This window comes from Sus scrofa, chromosome 9 (assembly GCF_054392235.1).
Source record: "Sus scrofa isolate SSC_HxYL_T2T_F1_AM1 chromosome 9, Sscrofa_HxYL_maternal_Yorkshire_Landrace_v2.0, whole genome shotgun sequence".
In the NCBI taxonomy this organism is placed as follows: Eukaryota; Metazoa; Chordata; class Mammalia; order Artiodactyla; family Suidae; genus Sus; species Sus scrofa.
The window spans coordinates 129,733,854-129,757,110 of NC_139391.1; the positions used below are offsets into that span (position 1 = coordinate 129,733,854).

The 23,257-nt window shown below is 43.8% G+C and overlaps 1 protein-coding gene across 2 annotated transcripts in view; it reads left to right on the plus strand.

The window, feature by feature from the left end:
* The window catches only part of RGL1 (ral guanine nucleotide dissociation stimulator like 1), a 295,309-nt gene that overhangs the window by 59,886 nt on the left and 212,166 nt on the right, over positions 1-23,257 (plus strand). The window lies entirely within an intron of this gene.

A 23,257-nucleotide genomic window follows, 5' to 3' on the forward strand; every position in this document is an offset into this window, starting at 1 on the left:
AGTATATGACTGGTGGTATGTTTCCTCGTGGTATATTCCCCCTACTCTGCTCTTGTCAGTTCCACTGCAGCAGCCAAGTCCACTCGTGTCTGTAGCGTCCATCACCTGACTCCAGCCTAGGTTTGTGCTGGAACCAGCTCATACCTTGTGAGCAAAACAACTTGGTTTTCATTTTTGGTTCATTTTCCCCCACATCTGTGTTTAGCGTTACCACATCGATGACTTAAGCCTTGGTGGGAGCATCTGCACTTCAGAAATTGCAAACTTTCTTTTAACAGAGGGCTGCTTTTTTGTTTGTTTGTTTGTGTTTTGTCTTTTGTCTTTTTAGGGCCGAATCTGCGGCATATGGAGGTTGCCAGGCTAGGGGTTGAATTGGAGCTGTAGCTGCCAGCCTGCACCACAGCCACAGCCATGTGGGATCCGAATCTCGTCTGTGACCTACACCACAGCTCACAGCAATCCTGGATCCTTAACCCACTGAGCGAGGCCAGGGATTGAACCCATGTCCTCATGGATACTCGTTGGGTTTCTTAAGCACTGAGCCATGACGGGAACTCCAGGGGGCCACTGTTAAACATCTCTCAGCATACTCCTGTGGGCCCAGCCCATGGACTCTGGTACCAGCCCCTTCTCCTGCTCCCTCTCCAGTCTGGCAGTGGGCAGTGTTTCAGCTGTCCCTAATCTCTAGATCACACTCCTGTGTAAGAAACTGTTTAGGACTCTAGGGTTCCTTGATCACTTTTGTAAGGAATGCCCTGCACTAAATTCCTTCCTTGTAGAAACAGGAAATGATTTCTGTCTTCCTGTATCCTGACTGATAAAATAGCTAGAGCAACCGTGTTATGTTTGAATGAACTCAGAGAGGATCTTTAGCATCAATACAAAACAAAAGATGTTTCATCAGAAATATTTGTACCATCGCCTTGATTTGGAACAGGAAGAACTATAACAGCCATACTCTCATTTAGTTGAATTGTAAAGATTTTGGCCTTCTTATTCATCACATATGTTGTGTTCCCATTTTTGGATACTGTACACTGTGATATCTGGCCAGTGGTACCAGGATTTCTGAGGCAAGGCAACCTTAGCATCTAATACACTCACTTCAAGGTCAGTGGCCCAGAATTTAATAGAGTTCAAGCCAGCGTGTTTTCTTCACATGTGTTGATGTGATTTGCCCTGAATGATGTTTTAAAATTCATTTTCAGGGAGTCCCCTTGTGGCTCAGTGGATTAAGGATCTGGCATTGTCACTACTGTGGCTCTGGTTACTGCAGTGGCATGGGTTCAGTCCCTGGCCCAGGAGCTTCCACATGCTACAGGTACAGCCAGACAAACGAACAAACAAACAAAACCCCAAACAAAATAAAATTCATTTTCACTATCTGAATGTGACTGCTCCAGACTTATTAAGCATCCTTGGAACTATATTGTACTGTCATCTATGGTACTAGATTAGGGCCTGTTCCAAATTTGCTCCAGGCCATGGACTTGGGCTATAACTCCGTCCTTTATGTCTATACTCTCTTTACAAGATACTCCAAGGAGTGTTCTAGAGAGCCCATCTTTCTGTTTACATCACCATATTTTATTTTAAGTGGAGCATGTGAGGAAATATAATATGAAAGATGCCTTGATTTTAATCTCGTCATCTGCAGATTCTGCTTAGGTCTGACATAAATTGTGTTTGGTTTTCCCTATCCAAGCTTTCTCCTCTCCCCAGCTGGAGCCACTGGGTCTTCTCTGCAGCCTCCCCCTGCTTCATTTCCCTCATGGCTCATGGTCGGCCTCTGCCTCTTAGCCCTGGTTTGAATGTTTGAGTGTTTGCTTTGTTCTCATGTGCAATCCCTGTCCTCTGTTTTTTAAAACAGGCCTTCTGACCATCTTGGTTCCTCCACCTTGGTTCTGATTTACCTGCCTATTCATCTGTGCCTTCCTTGTTTTTACTTATCCTTTTCCCAGAGCCTAAAGTTCTGCCCCAAATTCCAACTTGGAGTCTGGGTTCTACCATCTGTTGACATAATTCCTTGAGGCTTATGGTCTGCATTCCAGACCTTCTCTGGAGTGTCTTTCTGCCAATTCTCCAATGTGTTGTGCCTGCCTGTTGAGACAGTGCCACTCCAGCTCCTTTGCCATTGCCGTCTGGACAATTATATGTCTGCTGGATGTGGTGCTTTGCCTGCCAGACTGAACCTCCTCTTAGTTCTTGGCATGGTATCCGTTCTCCCAGTGGCTGTGACCAGCCTAATTCTACATTCTGGTTCCTCTTCCCACTTCCACCTCCAGCCTGCTCAGATCCAAATGAAGTAATAGGAAATTGCCCATGTAGTTAAGCCTAATGATAAACCAAACTGTACCACTAACCACTGACCTTTTCTATGATGAGGCATGGCTATATGAGAAGAATTGCAAGCCTCTGATGGTGGCTTTGTTAAGTTAGTACCACTGGGTCCAGGCCTTGAGGGAAGCATGCCCAGATTTCAACCTCGTAGTATTATGTTGAAAGTATACATTTAATACTGTTAACATGGGGAGTTCCCATTGGTTGTGGCTCAGGATCTAGGAACCTGACTAGTATCCACGAGGATGCGGGTTCAATCCTTGGCCTCTTAGTTGGTTAAGGATCCGGCATTGCTGTAAGCTGTGGGGTAGGTCACAGATATGGTTCGGATTTTGCATTGCTGTAGCTATGGTGTAGGCTGGCAGCTGCAGCTCTGATTCGACCCCTAGCCTGGGAACTTCTATATGCAGCAGGTACAGCCTTAAAAAGGAAAAAAAATACTGTTAACACAAATCTCATGTGAAGTCTTCTCATGTCGGAAATTGGATAAAATCCATTTTCAAGAAACTCAAAACAGATGGGGAAACTTAGACTTGAATTAATCAGATGTTGCCCCTGAAATCAGATAAGGATTTGTTGAACAGATTCTATGTTTTAGTTTTGGGGACTACCAATCCACTAAACCAGGGGCCCTTTGGACGAAGAAAGGCTGATTTTTAGGTCTCTGAAGCCTTAAAGTTTCTTAATACGAGCTTTCCTGGAGCTGACCTTGAAGACCAGCTGGATATCAGTGTGAACTCCCAGTTTCCGGGTGCTCATGATGAAGTTCACTAGACTAGAAAGTGTGCTCCATTTCCCTACTTTGCTTCCTCACCCCATGTCGTGTGCTTGGAAGAAGTAGAGTGACAGAGCAGAACTGGGGTCTGATCTCTCAGGTAGGACCTCAAGATCCGTCTTAATCTCTTGTGCAGCCAGGTTTGGTAAATGGATACAAGTCAATGAGGTCCAGGGCAGGGCACAGTTCCCAACCTCTCCCCACTATTGCCTTCAATAATGCTATATTCTGGCTCTTCATTTTTCCATCTCCTGTTTTTGTTCTGTTTTTTGTTTTCCTGGTTCTTCTGTAGGATCAGTGGTGGAGGTGACTAGAAGGAAAGCAAAATCCTTTGGCTTATGTGGATGCTGCTTCTCCAGTTCTTTCTTGGTCCCTGATGCTCTCCATGGGTGACATGCTTATACGTATCTTCTCTCTTGTGGGCTGAACTTCTGGGTTCTTTGGAGGCTTTTCCCTGGGAACCTCTCTACTTTAGTGTTTTTCGACTCCAACATAAGCTCCTCTTTCTGGAGATTGACCCCCCAAATCTGTTACTGAGTCAGCTCACTTAGATGGGGTCCCCTCAAGATGTCTCAGGCCTGGCTTCCCCTTAGAATGTCCACTTGGATCCTGGGAAACTCCAGCATCTTCATGTTGAGAGCATAGCTGCTGCCCTCTCCCTGCACTCTGCTTTCGCCCGTTGGCTCCGCTCAACCTCAACACCCAGATTCCTGTGGACACCCATCAGGTTCCCCCATGAACTGTCCCTGGATTCAGTTCAGTGAACATTTGTCAGTGGAGTCTGAAGTCACTTCCAGCTTCAGTGAGCAATTTTCTGGGAGTCCTCCAACTACCCTCCCCTGCCCAGCCCCTATTGCACCTAATGGGTGGGTTGGGGAGCATGTGGGAGTGACAGAGGAGCACTGCAAAGAGGAGTTAGATATCGTACCCACTCTTTTTTTTTTTTTTTTTTTTTTTTTTGTCTTTCTGTCTTTTCTAGGGCCACTCCCACAGCTTGTGGAGGTTCCCAGGCTAGGGGTCCAGTTGGGGCTGTAGCCACTGGCCTATGCCAGAGCCACAGCCACACCAGATCCAAGCTGCGTCTGCAACCTACACCACAGCTCACGGCAACACCAGATAGTTAACCCACTGAGCAAGGCCAGGGATTGAACTTGCAACCTCATGGTTCCTAATTGGATTCGCCAACCACTGAGCCATCACAGGAACTCCTGTTGTACCCACTCTTACTGGATCTCTCCAACTCCCTCTTAGGGTCCCTGAGGCTGAATGGTGAAAGTCTAGGAGCTCCTTGGGCTTCCTCTTGGTAGAACTTGGAAGGGAATCCGTTCCACATTCTGTTATAACTATCTGGGGAGTCCTGTTCTGTACTGAGTTGATGTGGTGCTCAGTGGATGCAACAACCATTTTTGCCTCAGGGGTCCTGTGCCTGGTGTCTCATTATGTATCTCTTAAGTATCCACCAGGTTCCCATGACTCTGGGAATGGGGGAGGGGTGTGGGGAGGCAGAAGAGAAGCAGGGGGATTCATAGTGGACATCTCTGATAGAAAATAGATCCCATTTCAGGTCACTTTATCTTCAGAAAACTGCCATGTGGTCTTGTACACGTCTATTTTCCTATCAATAAAACCAGAGCAACAGTGTGGATTTACATGGCAGAGCTGTTCTAAGGATTAAGGTACCCCAACTCCTGTAATTAAAATGATCCAAAAGTAATTTTTAGGCTTGAAGAATTGAGGAAATGGGAAAAATACTTACCAAGAGACCCAGGGAGGGGCTACGCTTGAACTGTCAGCCATTCCTGGGGCAGTAGTAATTTCCTGGCAGGAACTGGCCTGGGAGGGGCCTTGACAGATACTGCACAGAGCTAGTGTAAGAAGGCTTGATTGGCACATAGTTATTATTTTATCTTTGTAAAGCTGCTTGCTGTGAGGCCTGGGACAGCAGGAGGAGGCTGTGAGGTATTTACTTGACCGCCTGCCATTGTCAATTCTTCCGGGAGGGAGAGGTCAGTGCCTAGAAGGACAGCCTTGGGTTGTAAGTGGTTCATTTTTAGTTCAGCTGCAGTAACTCCTGCTGGTGATTGAATCCTGTGATTTTGGAACTCTCCATGCAAGCGCGAGAGGGGGTGTGTGTGTGCCCGCGCGCGCGCGCACATATGTGTTCATTCACATGCCCAGTTCCTGTTCACTTCGTAATTATCAGAGAGCCACCGTCGTCATAGGTTTCTGAGCCTTGGTATTAAGCAGCTTTTACTAGGATGATCTGGCTTTTGGACACAGAAGTTCGTCATAGAATGATGCGTCATGCAATGATGGACTTTATGTCTCATCGTTGTGCAGGTTGGTTGGTAGCAAGGGCAGTAGAGGATGGTAGTTGGATGTGGGCCCTAATCCCAGTTCCTACAGTAGAATGGAGTTGTGGAGATAAAGTTTTTTTGGTGCTACAGTAAAGACATGCTTTGTGTCCTTCCTGTAAAAGGAACAAGTTGGGAAGTCCCCATTAAGCCTTAATTCTGCCACTGCAAATTCGAAAAGATCCCAGATTCCAGACCTTGGAGACGTTCATCCCTGTCAAACCAACCAACTGACTGCGAGGAGGTAGTTTTTAATCAGTTGGCACCGAAGAGTCTGCAGCGCAGCTATGACCTGTGTAACCTTTCTTTGCCTTCGATGATTGGACGCCAGTGGGATGTGTGGAGGTCTTTAAAAGAAGCTTAATTGCTTTTTTTTCCCTTAAGCTAAACATGTAGTGCCGCATTTAAAAATGACCTTTAAGACTGAAACCTCATCTTACAAATTCCAGGGCCAGAAGTAAGTTAGCCACTAGAATGTGATTTCATGAATGCAAGGATTTTGCATATTTTATTCACCACTGTATCCCCAGGCCCTGGAACTGAGCCTGGAGTATAGAAGGCGCTCAATAAATATTTGTTTAATGAATGAATCAGTCAAGAAAGGGATATGGCCTCCTCTGGGTCTTGGTTAGTTCATGCCCTTAGGGTCACCTGTGTGGTGTCATAAGTGCTAAAATCTTAAGCCACAAGGAATATGGAATTTGTTCCCACCACCATGATCATCTGTGAAAAGCCTACCCAAGGTTTTCCCTACCCCTTTCTGTAAATATTTCTTGAATGAATACACATCATGGGTGGGGGATTTTTCCTCTTTTGGGGGAAGACACTTATTTTCTTTCCTCGTTTATTATTTCATACAGATGTGTCCTCCGTGATGTTTACCTCAACCTAACTCCCATTTTTCATTTTTTTTTTTTTTGCCTTTGAGTCACACTCAACCCTGTGCCAGAGAACAAGGCTCTTCAGCTTTCTGATGGCCACATGTTTTTGAAAGGAGGTTGAGGAGTTCCTGAGGTGGAGCAGTGGAAATGAATCCAACTGGTATCCATGAGGTTGTGGGTTCAATCCCTGGCCTCACTCAGTGGGTTAAGGATCTGGTGTGGCTGGCAGCTACAGCTCCAATTCGAAGACCCCTAGCCTGGGAACCTCCATATGCCGTGAGTGTGACCCTGAAAAAGAAAAAAACAGAGAGAGAGAGAGAGAGAGATGGTTTATCTTACTCTTTTGTAAACTGAGGACCACTTTATTATAAAAGATCAAGGTTAGAGAACCTATTCCAACCTACTTGTGCTTTGCCAGCATACACAGACACCCTCGAAGCCACGAAGTCACAGAAACAAAAATTACACTCAGAATTGCTGATGCTTTTGATGAGACTTCAGTAGATAAATAAAATTTTAGAATAGATAATAATTTTATGCTGATTATGTAATTTGAGCCCTTTGGTTTACACCTGAGGAAGCCAAAGCCAAAAGGAGCACAGAGCAAGGAAATGTGGTTAGTTATTTTCTTTCTACACTACTTCCACAGTGAGCCAATGTCTTTTTATCTTTTTAGTAACTAAGCATTTTTCTTTTTTTTTTATTCTTAGGGCCACATCTGTGGCATATGGAGGTTCCCAGGCTAGGGGTCTAATCGGAGCTGTAGCCACTGGCCTACACCACAGCCACAGCCAACACCGGATCCAAGCCAAACTCACTGAGAGAGGCCAGGGATTGAACCTGCATCCTCATGGATACTAGTCGGGTTAATTACCGCTGAGCCACAACGGGAACTCCTGGAATCATACGATGAAAGCCAGAAACGAGAGCACAGACGTTAATGGTTTTTTACATTTGCACTGTACAACCCGCAGGCCACTTGGAAGAGCTTCTGGGGCCATTATGAATGAGGCTTGAAAAGTCCTTGAAGATCCACTGCTGAAAGGCGGGGGTTGGGAGTTGGAGGCCGTGTGATGGGTATAGAAAGGGACTGGGGCGGGGTGAGGAAGCTTGAGCTCGAATTCTGACTTTGTTGCGGGAAAGAAAGAGCATTTATTGTGCCACTGCTACGCGCTACACTTTTTATCTTGTTTAATCCTAATCACCATCTTTGCTAGGTGGGTGTGATTGTTCTTAAGAACGAGGAAGCAGGTTTAGAAAGGTTAGGAAACCTACTTAAATTAAGGTCCTACAGCTAATAAATGTCGGGGGTGCATTTGAACCCTGATCTGTGTAATACTACTCAAAAGTTATTGCTCAATTGACCCTTTGGGGCCTCATTATGAAGTATTGGGATGATCTCTGAGAGTCCCTCTGGGTCTCAAATCCTAGAAATTCGGTTTTATCCTGTTCCTTTCGTTATTGCTTAGCTCTGAAGATTTAACTTATCCCTTCTCACCCCTGGATTGTGAACTGATAAAGTGATGTTCCCGCTTCTCCATCTCCCAGGAGAGGGTGGTAGGAGGACCACTGAAGACCCAGAAACTCTGTTTTAGGCACTGTGTCATCACAGCGTCTTAAATCATTGGGTGGTAGGGGCTGTCGACATTTTATTTTCACAGTACACGACCAGTGGGCGAAGAATTACTGCTATTTTACCATTTAGTCCGTGCAACTTTTAACCCATAGACCAAACTCTTATCTCCATGTGCTAGAACTATTACCTTTACAAGAGGGGTTGAAGTGACCCGGCAAACTAAAGAAAAAGGGAGGAGTGGTTCGGTGTATAAAACCTCGGGTAGGCGGACTGGTGTCATCAGTGGACTCCAACATTTATAATGGCTCAAACACAGTACACGTTTCTTTCTCGCTGGTGGGAAAGTACTGGGCACATTAACACGTCAGCAGGGACCCCAGTTGAAAGAGGCTCTTTCATCGTCTATATTCAGCTACCAAGGCCTTCCTGGGGGTTATCTCCATAGGACACAACTGGAAGAGAAAAGAGCCTGGAGAGGTGCCACGTGGCACTGGATGAGCCAGGCTAGGAACAGCGCACGTCATTTTCATCCAGTTCCTTTGCCTGGCACTCAGTCACACGGCTGCACCGAATGGCTAGGACTCTGACAGGACTGACCCTACGTAATGGACAGAAGAACACACATTTTCAGAGGATGGCTAGCCCTCTGTCACACCCTGGACCAAGTTCAGAAAAGCTGCATTCTGGTACTGGCTTTCCTTTTAACAGGCTGGTAGTCTTGTCTTTTCTGTAAAATGAGCGTGCTAAGCAGCTGATGTCCAGCAGTTCTTTTTTCTTTAGAATTCTATGGCTTTATGTTGCTCTAGGCAGCTAGTTCTTTGCCTGGATTCAGTGAAAGTCGTGGGTTAAGGCAGCAAACCTTCTCTCATGCTGAACTTCATCCTGGCAAAACTGGGAGGGTGGTCGAGGGGCCCCGTGACTCCTCCCCTGGGGAAGTTATTCTTCTTTGAGCTCAGTAGGTGTCGATTCATGGGGTGTGGTTCACTTACCCCAGGGATCTTCCAGCGGGGTGTGCGTGCCCCCCGATGCATGTGGATTTCCCCAGGGCGAGCAAGTGCTACAGAGTTTTAAGGGGATCTTTACCTTCTATGTGTTTATAGGGCTCACGAAACTGATCAAAGAGTATCTACAGTTTTGTCAGTTCCCCTTTCTCCCCCTTTCACAAAGAAAGTTCTACTGCTTCCTCATCTTGACGCTTCGATAGTTCATTGTTTCAAGTGTAAAAACCTCGAGGGCACCAAACAAAATCGTTTTTTGAAATAATTGGCTTCACTTATATTCAAGATGTTAGAAGTACTTCCTCTCTCTCATTAAGAGATGCATTTCCAATAAAAATTTTTACTTTGTATATTAATAGTTATTTGTGAAAATGTGTTTGTCTTTATGTTATTTTGATCAATTATATACTAGTAATAATTGAAAATACAACAAATAGTGCTTAACTTAAAGCTTTATAGTCACTGAAATTTGAAAAATTATCTTTTATTTACATACAAAATCCTTTTAAATTTAACGCTGTTTTAATTAGACAAAATTGTATGGCAAAGGTGAAACAGAAGCGCAATTTCAAGGAGCTAAAGAAATGATTATGTGCTCAGAGAGAGTGATGACTTTGACAGATTCTGTCCTCATGGATTAATGTACTAGTGAGAGAGACAGAATGTAAACAAATAAATTCGTAAATGGGCAAGATAATTTCACATCATGATAGATGCCGTGAAGAAAGTAAACAGGGTGGTCGTGGAAACCCTCAGAGGAGGTGACATTTAGTGTGGGCACAAAAGTGGTTTCTCCATTTACTTTTCTCTTTTGTCTTTTCTGGGGCATATGGAGGGTCCCAGGCTAGGGGTCTAGTCGGAGCTGTAGCCGCCAGCCTACGCCAGAGCCACAGCAACGCCAGATCTGAGCTGCATCTGCGACCTACAGCACAGCTCATGGCCATGCCGGATCCTTAATCCACTGAACGAGACCAAGGATCGAACCCGCAACCTCATGGTTCCTCGTCTGATTCGTTTTCCCTGCACCACGACGGGAACTCCAGTGGTCTCCCCTTTTGAACAAATAGAGCCCCTCAGTTGGGGACAGGGAAAGGTTGGGAAGGGGAGCAGAACTTATTTCTGTTAAAGAAGATCTGATTCATATATGTATATATTATATATATTTTTTCACCTATCCATTTCTGTTAATAATCTTTGAACTTCTGATTTCGTGTGACTTCACATATTTGAGAATATTTAATTCAGTTTGGAATATCAGTTCCTTTTTTTCTGTTTTATGGTTGGTTTTGTGGGAAATTTATCATGAGCTCAAAAGTTCCCATTCTCATTTTCTGTTTTTTTCCTAGACAGCTTTGTGTAGATTAAACAGCTTGCATCTCTGTGTTGCATGAACAGAGTTAGCATTTGGGGTGGTTTGCCAGATGCCTAGTTCAAGAATGTCCTCCCTCAGTCAGTGTAGCATTCCTTCTGTTCGTTCCTTCGTTCCTTCCTCTCTCTCTCTCTCTTCCTTCCTTCCTCTTTTTTTTTTTTTTTTTTTTTTTAACGGCTGCACCTTCAGCATAAGGAAATTCCCGGGCTGGGGATCAAATCCTCGCCTTTGCAGTGACCTGAGCCACTGCGGTCGGGTTCTTAACCTCCTGCACCACAAGGGGAGCTCCAGTGTAGTACTTTCTTTAATGTATATGTTAAATGGATAATAACGGGAATCAAATTGCTGTGATATTTAAATTCCGCTGGATACGTTTAAAAGAGTGATATTTTTTATCTTTAAGGAGTTCCTGTTGTGGCTCAGCAGGTTAAGAATCAGACTAGTATCCATGAGGATGCAGGTTTGATTCCTGGCCTCAGTGGCTTAAGGATTCAACATGACTGTGAGCTGTGGTATTGAGCTCTGATCTGGCATTGCTGCGGCTATGGCATAGGCCTACAGCGGCAGCTCTAATTTGACACCTAGCCTGGGAACTTCCATATGCTGCAGGTACAGCCCTAAAAGCAAAAGCAAAAAAAAAAGAAAAAAAAGTGATATATTTTATATTTAAATATTTCAGGTGTTTCAGTAGCTACCATGTAACAGAAATTATGTCATTTGCAGCTATTTCAACTTTACAATGAAAAATTTTTGATACCAACCGAAAGTGTGCAGGTGCCAAATAGTTTATCAAAATTCTTTGAGGAATACATGAGCAAAGAACATTCAAGACCTTTGTGTAGTGACTTAGAATGTGGGTTTTGAGTTTAGGCCACTTGGGTTGGAATCCTGGTTGTGTAATGAAGAATCAGTTTTGTGAGCTACAGTGTCTGCATCTATAGAACAGTAGCTTGGATAGAGGAAAATTTGAAGTCGAAGTGAGATAATGCCTGTGAAGTGTGCTTAGCTCAAAAAAGGGCTCAACAAGTAGTTATCTATATTATCAATATTATCTGAACTGTAAGTGCTGATTCAAGTCTGTCATCTCTCATGGTTGCAGAGCAAAATGAAAGGTACCTTGTCAGAGTTCCCTTCATGGCTCAGGGGTTAACAAACCCGACTAGTATCCATGAGGATGTGGGTTTGATTCCTGGCTTTGCTCAGTGGGTTAAGGATCCGGCGTTGCTGTGAGCTGTGGTGTAGGTCGCAGATGTGGCTTGGATCTGGCATTGCTGTGGCTGTGGTGTAGGCCCGTAGCTGTAGCTCTGACTCGACCCCTCTGTGCTGAGGGTGCAGACCTAAAAGGCAAAAGACAAAAAAAAAAAAAGAAAAAAAAAGAAAAAGAAAAAGAAAGGTACATTGTCAAATCCAGCCCTTGTTGACCTGGGCTAAGCACCTGGAGGCACACCTGGGGGCACACTATTCTTATCATTCTTCCCTAATTGCTTCACGTGTCACAACAATTCAATGCAAGATCCTGTTCTCCCTGTTTCCTGATAAGAGAGGCTGATATTCAAAAGGTTGAATAACTTCCACACGGTCCCTCAGCTAGTACACGTGAAGCTTAAAATGATGAAGCCGGGATTAGAACTCAGGTCTTTGTAAGGGAAAACCCATTCTTTTATCAGTACACCCTACTGCCTCTGCATAACATGTGCTTCTCTGTCCTGAGCTCTGAGGTCAAGGGCCATGCTGTGTTTCTTATTCTAAGTGCTGGTGTTCCTGGCCTCATCGTGTTCATTGATTGACAGTCCAAGCAGATTATATGTTGAGACACTGAGGAGGCTTGCACATCTCTAAGGCCCTGCTATGACTACACGTGGTCTCTTCTTGCAGGTGTGAAGGGAAGTCTTGCTGAGCAAATCCAAGATTTTTCCTTTCGTCTTCTCCGATGCATAGGTATTTCTTTGCAGAGAGTAACGAGGAACAATCAGGAGGAGGGTGGCCTCTCCCCGAGACGCTGAGGACTTTATCTCCTGATGCCCTGATAGGGTGTTTTATTTTTTCAAGGCCCACGGGCTCTAAGTGACACACCTGGGGGGTTATAGGGAAGAAACAAATGTTTGCAGAGGAAAGGAGATCTTAGAAGCAAGCTCACATGGTTTCGTGGGCGAAGAGAAGCCAAGTGAAGATGACATTAGGAGAAGAAGGGACACAGAGGAGTTCCCATTGTGGCATAGCAGAAACCAATCCGACTAGTATTCATGAGAAGGTGGCTTGGATCCCTGGCCTTGCTCAGTGGGTAAGGATCCAGCCTTGCAGTGAGTTGAGGTGTAAGTTTGCAGACTCAGTTTGGATCCTGCATTGCTGTGGCTGTGGTGTAGGTCGGCAGCTCCGATTTGACCCCTAGCCTTGGAATGTTCATATGACGTGGGTGCGGCTCTAAAAAGCAAAAAAAAAAAAAAAAAAAAAAAAAAAAGAATGGACTGAGAATAACCAAAGGGAGTGAGGGAAGAAACTGGAAGACAAATACAAAGTATGGTAGAAAAATTAGCCTTTAAAAAATAGTCTGCCAAAAGCAAAAGGAAGGATTCACTAAGATATATAGCAGTAGGAAAAAATGCGAAATGAAGTAAGGGAAAAATACAGCTGATAAATCACCAGGGAGATATGGAAAGGCCCCTAAAAATCATTAATGGAAAAGTTTAATGCTAAAATATTAGAATGAAAAAAATGCTTGCCTGTGTCTGGCTTATAAAAGATAGTGCAGAAGAGCCAACGCCTTTACCTCTGGCACCAAGACCAGCATGTGTGCCCTGAAATGACGTTTTTCATACCACCCTGTTCTCCCACTTCAAGCACAAACTTTGTTGCTGTTCTTTTATTTCATCCTCACTGGCCGAAAGCATACATGCACCTGTAAGAACTGACCCAGAGGCGCTGCCATTAAGCCAGGAGCCGCATCTTTGTGCTGTCTTCTGCTGACAGAGGATCAATTTGCTTACGTTGTTCATTTCTCCTGTCATACTGCTGACTCATTCACATTACAAGTGTCTACTCGATAACCCACCTTTGCTCATGTGAGTCTGGGATTGTGGCTGTTTGCTCATGTAATAACCTCAGTACGTGTGGAGCTGGATCGGATACAGAGGGGGTGGGTGTTTATGCAGAAATACCACCTACGAAGCCGTCTTGGTGAGACTTAAAGATGACTTGATTCCGGGTGTTGGGAGCTGCAGCAGAGGGAAGGGTCTATTTGAGACTTTTAGGAGATATATTGCTGCGACAGTGGGGTCAGTCCTTGTTTGGACGTGGGTACTGAGCAGGGTGGAGGCGTCAAGGACTGACTGAACAGAGCCCTGGGAGGGTGATGGTATAATTGCTGTCACGGAGGAGACGGGAGGAGAGGAAGTTTAGGAGGGAGACACCTGGGTTACCCCAGTGGAGAGCTTGAGTTGGCAGTTATGTTTATGGAGCTCAGATCCCTGGCCCCTTGTCCAGGCCTGACCTTTCTCCCGATGCTAGCTAGATCTCTTTTTCCAGCTACTGACCGAAAACTTTCACCTGGAAGGCCACAGGCTGCAAGCACTCAGTGTGTCTAAAATTCAGTTTATCACCTTCCTCCAAAGCTTGGCTCCCTCCCTATAATCCCAGTTACTCAGTAGGGATTCTTTTTTTTTTCTTTTTTAGGGCTGCACCTGTACCATATGGAAGTTCCCAGGCTAGGCATGCAATCAGAGCTACAGCTGCCAGCCTAACCACAGCCACAGCAATGCCAGATCCGAGCTGTGTCTGTGACCCACACCATAACTCACAGCAATGCTGGATCCTTAGCCCACTGAGAGAGGCCAGGGACCGAACCTGCATGCTCATGGATACTAGTCAGGTTCATTACCACTGAGCCACCGCGGGAACTCCCTCAGTAGGGATTATTTTTTCTGGCATCCTCTGCCTCTCCCTGATCTGCAGAGCCAATCTGCCCACGTTGTGTTATCTCTTCCATTTGTACATTTCTTAACTCTATTCTCTCATTTCCATTTCCACTGCTCCTATTTTACAGATGCTCATTTTATCCCTGCTATTTCAAACTGTTGCTGAAACTTGGCCTCTGACTACCAGTGCCACATAGAAGCATGGAGACAGAGTTTGGGGCGAAGGAGGAAAAAACAGCTTTATTGCTTTGCCAGGCAAAGGCTAATGCCCTAAAGACCATGCCCTCCCTTGGGAGAGATTAGGATGTGATTTTATGGTTTGGGAGTGGAAAATAGGGCTGCAGATAAGGATCAGGGTAGATGCAAGCGTTCATTCTTCTTCAAAGTTGGTGCCTAGGAAGCATGGACTGGATCTGGTGGTCCTCCTGTGTGTTTTCATTTGTAGGGGGTTTCAGTTCTGCAGAAGAACTCAAAGACATTGCTATGCATCGTCCCTGAAGAGGAACCAGGATCCTGCCCCAAGGTTGCACCACTGCTTCCCCTTTTAGGGCTGCACCTGTACCGCATGCTCTGCCCCCATCTCTGCGTCCCGTCCCTTCCCTGATTAGCAACCATGGAACCTGTCTTTTGGAACTCAGGGAAGGTCACGGAGGCTGAAGGCCACTCCCAAAAAACAAGAACTGGGGGGAACACGGAAAGGCTTGTGTCCAGGAGCCCCACGGGACCCTGCTCCTTTTCAGAACTTCTCTCGCTGACACTATTGTTTCTCAACTTCAAATAAACTTCCTTTTGCTGCCACCAGACGAAATCTTTCAAAGGCACCTACCTCATCAACAATAACCATACCTTTTAAACTCCATAGTGGAGTTACTGCCATGGCACAGTGGGTTAAGACTCTGACTGCGGTGGCTCGGGTTGCTGTGGAGACGTGGGTTCAATCCCCAACCGGGTGCAGTGCGTTAAAGGATCTGGTGTTGCCGCAGCTGCAGTATAGGTCACAGCTTCGGCTTGAATTCATTGCCTGGCCTGGGAAGTTCCGTAGGCTGTGGGTGTGACCACAAAAAAATCCAATAAATAAATAAACAAACTCCACAGTAAGTCAGAAAATGCCCTTCCCCTTCTGGTCTCTGCATAGTCCATTCTGATCTTCCCTCCAGCACTCAGCTCCTCCACCGCTTTGGGATAACTGGCTCTTATCCAAACGGGATCCTTTCTAACTTCTGCAGCCTTCCACATGTTGTTTCCTATCTTTCAAAGGAAATTTCTCCACCTCAGACCACCTTGCGTGGTGTTTTCTGAACTTGGAATATTTCTCTCTCACCTTGCTTTTTGGTCAGCTTCGTGTCACTTTCTCCTAGAAACTCTCACTGTGCCTGTCGGTTAGCTTAGCTCCCCTGCTTTCAGTGTCAAAGAGCCGCCTTCTTTTCCTTCAAGGTCATTATCACTTTGGCGATGGTATTGCTTATGTGATTATTCATTTAATGGCTGGTTTTCTCTCACTAGACCGTAAGCCCCTTAGGAGGAGGGCCGTTTACTGTTGTGATTCCAGGATCTGTGGTTGCAGTTGAAGGAATGAAATATACAGATGAAATCATTCAGAGAGAGAATTTAGAGTGAGAAAGGAGAGCCGGGACAGAACCCTGGGGAACACCAACATTTAAGGGGTTGGACTTGGGAAGACTGAGAAAGAGCACTGCAGAGGTCAGAAAACACAGCAGAGCAGTGTCATGGAAACCTGTGGTGAAGGAAATTTCATGGAGGGAATAATAAATGGGATAGGACCATATGCTGCAAAAACCACAAAAATAAATACTTGAGAATATTTTTTTGTGTGATTGCAGCATTTTTGTTTTTTATAATGATTTTTCCCATTATAGCTGGTTTACAGTGTTCTGTCAACTTTCTACTGTACCGCAAGGTGACCCAGTCACACATACATGTATCCATTCTTTTTTCTCACATTATCCTGCTCCATCATAAGTGACTAGACATAGTTCCCAGTGCTGCACAGCAGGATCTCATTGCTTATCCATTCCACAGGCAATAGTTTGTGTCTATTAACCCCAAATATACTCGAGAGGATTACTTAGGTTTTTTATCTAGAAGGTCTTAGGAGATCGTAACGAATTTTAACAAAAGTAATTTTGATGGAGCGGAGGGGTTGGAAGCTAGATTTCAGGGAGTCAAGCTATGAGAGGCAGAAAGTGGAGACAATGAATGTGTGGTGCTGTTTTTTAAAACTCTGAATTGAAGGAGAAAGATTCATGGAGATAGAAGACAATACAGAATTGATGAGATTTTTAAAAAATGTTTGTAAACTGTAGGAAGGAGTAAATAAAAATGGATGAGTTGAATATATAAGCAAGAGACAGGATAAGTGATAGAGGGCTTCACAGAGGTCGTGGAGGGTTTTTAGTACATGCACAAAAATAAACTTTGAATAAGAGGAGGAATGTCTGCCTGTGAGAGTGGGATATGCAATAAATGAATAAAAAATTTGAAAGATAAGAATAATATGCACATAGATGCGTTTGTAGGTTAGGAAGCAGATGAAATGCTAAGGAGATTTTTGCATTGTGATTCCCATAACTTCCTGAAGGAAGTGGCAGGCTCAGTCATTTTTTCCTATAGAAAGATGATGACACCATGAACAAGTGGGATTTATTCCAAGGGTGCAAGAATGGTTCAACATCCACAAATCAATCAATATGATACATTAATAAACTTAAGGTTAAAAATAACATGGTCATCTCAATAGATGCAGGAAAAGCATTTGACGAAATTCAACATCCATTTATGCTAAAAACTTTCAACAAAATCGTTATAAAGGGAATGTACCCCAACATAATATAGGCCATATATAACAGATCCATAGCTAACATCCTACTCAGTGGTGAAAAGCTAAAAGCCTTTCTTTAAGATCAAGAAGAAGACAAAGATGCCCACTCTTATCACTTTTATTTAACATAGTATTGGAGGTCCTGGCCAGAACAGTTAGTCATGAAAAAGAAATAAAGGGCATCTAACTCAGAAAGGAAGAAGTAAATCTGTCACTGTTTGGCAGAAGACACGATATTATATGTAGAAAACCTTAAAGACTTCACCAAAAAATTAGAATAAACAAATTCAGTAAAATTGTAGGATATAAAGTCAACATGCAAAAATCTGTTGTGTTTCTGTATAATAATAATGAACTATCAGAAGAGAAATTAAGGAGTTTCATGGCGCAGCAGAAACAAATCCGACTAGGAACCATGAGGTTGCAGGTTCGATCCCTGGCCTTGCTCAGTGGGTCAAGGATCTAGTGTTGCCGTGAGCTGTGGTGTAGGTCGAAGACGTGGCTTGGATCCTGCGTTGCTGTCGCCATGGTATAGGCTGGCAGCTCTAGCTCCAATTGGACCCCTAGCCTGGGAACTTCCATATGCCACTGGTGCGGCCCTTAAAAAAAAAAAAAAGACAAAAAAAGGGAATAAAATTTTTTTAAAAAGGGGAGCAGAGAACCTGAATAGATATTTTCCCAAAGAAGACGTACAAATGGCGAACAGGTAGATGAAAATATGTTTAATGTCACTAATCATCAGGGAAATGCAAATCAAAACCACAAGGAGATATCACCTCACACTTTAGAATGGCTGTTATAGAAAAGACAAGAAACAACAAGACAAGGATGTGGAGGAAAGGGAACCCTGTGCACTCTTGGTGGAGATGTAAATTGGGGCAGCCGGTATGAAAAACAGTCTGGAAGTTCCGCAAACATTTAAAAACAGTTCCATATGATCCAGCAATTCCACTTCTAGGTATTCATTTGAAGAAAATGGAAGCACTAACTTGAAAAGATATATTAACTACTGTGTTCATTGTAGCATTATTTACAATAGCCAACATAGAGCAACAACCTAAGTGTCCATTGATGGATGAATAAATATTACTCAGCTATGAAAAAGAAGGAAATCTTGCCATCTGCAGCAACATGGATGGACCTTGAGGGCATTATGCCAAGTTAGTCAGATAAAGAGACAAATACCATATGATTTCACTAATATGTGGAAACTAAAAACAAAACAAAAACAGACAAAAAACAAACAAAAATAAAAAAATAGATAAAATAAAAACAAAACAGAGCTGAGCTCATAGGTACAGGTAACAGATTGTTGGTCACCAGAAGTGGGTGAGTGAAATGGGTGAAAGGGATCAAAAGGTACAAGCTTCCAGAAGTCACGGGGAAGTGATGTGTCACATGCTGAGCATAGCTGATAATCCTGTATTGTGTCTCTGAAACTTGTAAGGGAATAGAGCTTAAAAGTTCTAACCACAAGAGGCAAAAAAATTCATAACTATGTGTGGTGACAGATGCTAACTAGACCTACTGTGATCATTTGGCAGTATATACAAATATCAAACCATTATGTTGTACACCTGAAACTAATATAACGTTATATACCAATTATACCTCAATTGAAAAAAGAAAGAAAGAAAGAAAGGAAGGAAAGAAGAAAGAGGAGTTCCTGCCCTGGCTCAGCGGTAATGAACCCAATTAGTATCCACGAGGATGTGGGTTCGATCCCTGGCCTCACTCAGTGGATTAAGGATCCTGTATTGCTGTGAGCCATGGTGTAGGTAGTAGATGCGGCTTGGGCCTGGCATTGCTGTGGCTGTGGTGTAGGCTGGCAGCTGCAGCTCTGATTTGACCCCTAGCTTGGGAACTTCCCTATGCTGCAGGTGTGGCCTTAAAAAGAATTAAAAAAAAAAAAGAAAGAAAGGTGATGCTATTGATGCTATGAGCCCAGAAAGAACCTAGATTGTAGGGTTAGTTTTATTCCTGTTTTTCCCAGTCTCTTAGCCATTCTCTTTTGATAGTTTATAGTTTCACTTGAAAGGATTGTGGATGTTGGAGAGTTCAGCCTGTGAAAAGCCAAAGTTGGGCTTGCAAACCGAGTCTATGATTAAGAACACGGTTTTGGCTCTCAGATGAATCGAAGTCTGAATTTTGGCTCTACCTCTGCAGCTTCTCATGTGACCTTGGGCACCTTATTTAACCTTTCCAAGGCTTACTTTATCTGAAAAGTAGGAATACAAATACCTGCCTGGCAGATTTGTGAAGATTACATGAAGTGTAACCCATGTTCAATAGTAATGCGATTTTTGAATGAGAAACTTGACGAGGGTTTCTTCCCCTTCATAGTACCCAGTCATTCTGGCAGGGAATTTCTTTTAAGCTTCGGGGTCAGCAGTGCAATATATACACTCTGGATCCTCAGGGCAATCAGACACTGGGCACCAAGGAGCTTGCGGCACTAGAAGAAGTTTGTTGAGTATGGCAGGGGTGTTGAGCAGAATTAATGGACAGTTTGGCTTGTGCATTTGCCTTTGGCCAACTTGGGGCCAGTTGGCTAGCAATTTGCTGAGATGCCACCTTTAATCCAACCCTCAGTACCATGGCAAGGACTAACGCAGTCTTTATGTTCATGAGGAAGAGGCAGTACCTCCATATTTGTGGGAAATGGAGGACTCTGTAGTCATTAAACTGTGCTGTGAACATGCTTAGCTATTTCTCTCTTTAAAAGATTTCTCTCTGAGTTGGCCTGGATCCAGTGTGGAATCTCTAACATACATCATAGCACGTTAAAAAGTCTCCGACTTGTCTAAAAATGCATCCCAATTTCTAAGCAACCGGTTATAAAAAAGAGTTTGTAAATGACTCTATGTGTAAGCTGGGACTAGTTGTATGGAAGGGTGGTGAAGGATTGTGGGGATCGAGGATTGGGAAGAGCAATCTCGATCTCCAATAAAAAGAAAGACACAGTGCAGACCTTTTTTTTCTTAATTACTGTGAGTCTTGACGTTTGGAGAAGACTTTATTTTCTAGAGAGATATCCAGTGTCATAGGCAATCTTCTATGCAGCACTCTAGTGTGAAAGCCATCTTTACATTTTGGAGAAGTGGAAACAACCAAAAAGAGCAGAGATTATTTAGTCAGAAACACTTTCCAGGAACAAAAACATTGGGTAGTTGAACGCTATCAGATGAAGTGTTTTGTTTTGTTTGTTTTTAAAAAACTACTTGGCATTCCCTTTGTGGCTCAGTGGTTAACGAACCCAGCTAGGATCCATGAGGATGCAGTTCGATCCCTGGCCTCGTTCAGTGGGTTAAGGATCCAGCATTGCCATGAACTGTGGTGTAGGTCGCAGACCCGGCTCGGATCCTGCGTTGCTGTGGTTGTGGTATAGGCTGGCAGCTCTAGCTCCAATTGGACCCCTAGCCTGGGAACTTCCATATGCTGTGGGTGTGGCACTAAAAAGAAAGTAAATAAACAAACAGACAAACAAATAAATAAGGAGAAACTGCTTATTTCCTTAAAACTAGTTATTTGTATTATTCAGTACCTCGTGGTATACAAATGATGCTTAGATTGCTTGATAGGCTTTCATTGTATTGCATACTAACTCTGCATTTTTTACAAGTTCAAAGATTTTCTAATAGTTTCTTTGACTATTAGGTGATTTATATCATTCTTCATTTGATTTATAGGTTGGTAAAATTGTATTTTTGGAACTGTCTTATGCTATACGGATTTGCTATTCAAATAATAGGTACTTGAAATATAGTGGTTCTTTTTCAAGTGAAAACATTTACATATACTATCACTTCCAGCCATGGGGAGAGTAGGGTCACCATTTAATCTACCACCAAAAACAACCAGAAAATTGTCAGACAACAGCCAGCATAGCACAGTGATTTCTGAGAAGGGAAACAAATGCTGTGAATGCAGTGCTTGTTATGGCCTTCTCCCTTGAGACCGTTTATGGACCACAGAGCAGGGAAAACCAAACAGAACCCTGCATTTTGATGAATTGAGAAGACAGAGATTAGAATTTAGGTGGGGTGAGGCAGCTAGAATTTGTGAGACAGAGCACTGGCCAGAGCTTCCCTAAGAAAGAGCACCAGAAATCTGCCGACGGGTCTCCTTGAATCTTTGGCTGAATAGAAATCTGCATGATTGTACGGTGAGATTTCTGGCAAAGAAATATTTTTGTGTACATGTAAATTGAATAATTGCTAGAGGTCACACAGGCTCAGGAATAATTTGAGTTTTTACCACCCAAAGTAGAGAGACCTCATTCCACATGTGAAACGTTTAGTAGAGACCTTGTAGGACTGGGGTGTTAGGGGTACAAGATAATCTAGACCCACACTAAAAGCTTAAAAATAAGCATCAAAGAATCAGACTAATTCTCGGGAGACTTAATTTCCTGTCAGAGCAATGTCCAGCATTTTTAATAGGAATTAAACAAAATCTAATACTTAACAATGAAAAATTTATAGTGGTTGGCATCAAATAAAAAATTACAAGGAGTTCCAGTTGTGGCTCAGTGGTAACAAACTCAACTAGTATCCATGAGGGCTCGGTTTCAATCCCTGGATTTGGCATTGCCATGAGCTGCAGTGTAGGTTGCAGATGCAACTTGGATCTGGCATTGCTGTAGCTGTGGCAAAGGCCGGCAACTGCATCTCTGATTCAGTCCATGGCCTGGGCACTTCCCTAAAAAAAAAAAAAAATTACATGCAACAACAGCAGGAAAATGTGATCCAAGGCCAGGAGAAAAATCAGTCAGTATCAACAAGTTCTCAAATGACAGAGATAATAAAACTAGCAGACAATGACATGATAGCAGATATTATAATACACTTAATATGATCAGTTATTACATGAAAAGCATGGACATGATGAGAGAAAAGGGAAACATAAAAAGACGGTAAAGGGCATGGCTGTCTGAAATGAAAAATGCACTTGATGAAGCGATTCAGAGTGGAATAGACGTGACATGAAAAAAGATACCGTCGAGGATAAAGTAACGGAACCTCTTGAAGATGCTGCAGAAGAACCTAAGTGTAAAGAACCCCACACACAGAGTTTTTAAAAATCACAAAAACAAGCCTGTGGGGAAATGTCAGATTGACTAACATATAAACTGGACTCTTTAGAAAAAGAGAGAAAGATGCAACAAGCCTGGCTGAGTCGGGAAAAGATCTCAGATGGTTTTTCTGAGTCGGGCTGCCCTGGGGAGGAGCCTCTTGGGTCTCCAACGGCCCTGCTACCCGCCCAATCCCCAGGGGGTGCCCCACTCCCGTGAAATAACTGCTCAGCACCACCAGCCCCCTGGAAGAGCCCCTGCAGACCTGAAAAGCTGCAACAAGCTTGGCCAGACTGTGAAAAGATCCGCCTACATTCTCAGGCTGTCCTTCTGAGTTGGGGTGCCCCAGGGAAGAGCCTCTTAGGTTCTCAGTGACCCAGATAGCTGCTCCAGCCCCCAGGGGGTGCTGCACTCCTGAAGAGCAGCTGCCCAACACCGCCAACCCCCTGCAAGAACCCCACAGCCTAAAAACACCAGAGCAAGCTCTGCATGACCAAGTGAAATCTGCTACCATCGTGGTGTGAACCTCCCAGTCCTGTCTGCCCTCAGGAAGTCCTCCTTTGCTTCAAAGAAACACTGTTAGCCCCATCAACACTCCAGAAAAGCCACACTGCCTCAAAAAAGATTGACCAACAACGCCAGCCCTCAGGAAATATTCCACGGCAGTGACAAGGCAAACACTGCCCGATAATGGAGAGTACAACTCCCTCAGGAGAAAGAAAACAACAAGCAAGATGAAGAAGCTGAGAAACCACCCCCAGTCAAACCAACAGGAGAACTCACCTAAAACAGTCAGCAATGAAACAGATCTCTGCAGTCAGACAGACCTGGAGTTCAAAAGAGAAATAGTGAAAATACTGAAGGAATTAAGAGAAGATATGAACAGTAATGCAGATACCCTCAGAAAGGAACTAGAAAATATAAGGAGGAGCCAAGAAAAACTAGAACATTCATTTGCAGAGATGCAAACTGAACTAGGGGCAGTAAAAACCAGAATGAATAATGCAGAAGAACGAATCAGTGATATGGAAGATAGAATAATGGAAATCACTCAATCCGGTCAACAGACAGAAAACCGAATCAAAAAACTAGAAAGCAACATAAGAGACCTATGGGATAATGTAAAGCAGGCCAATCTAC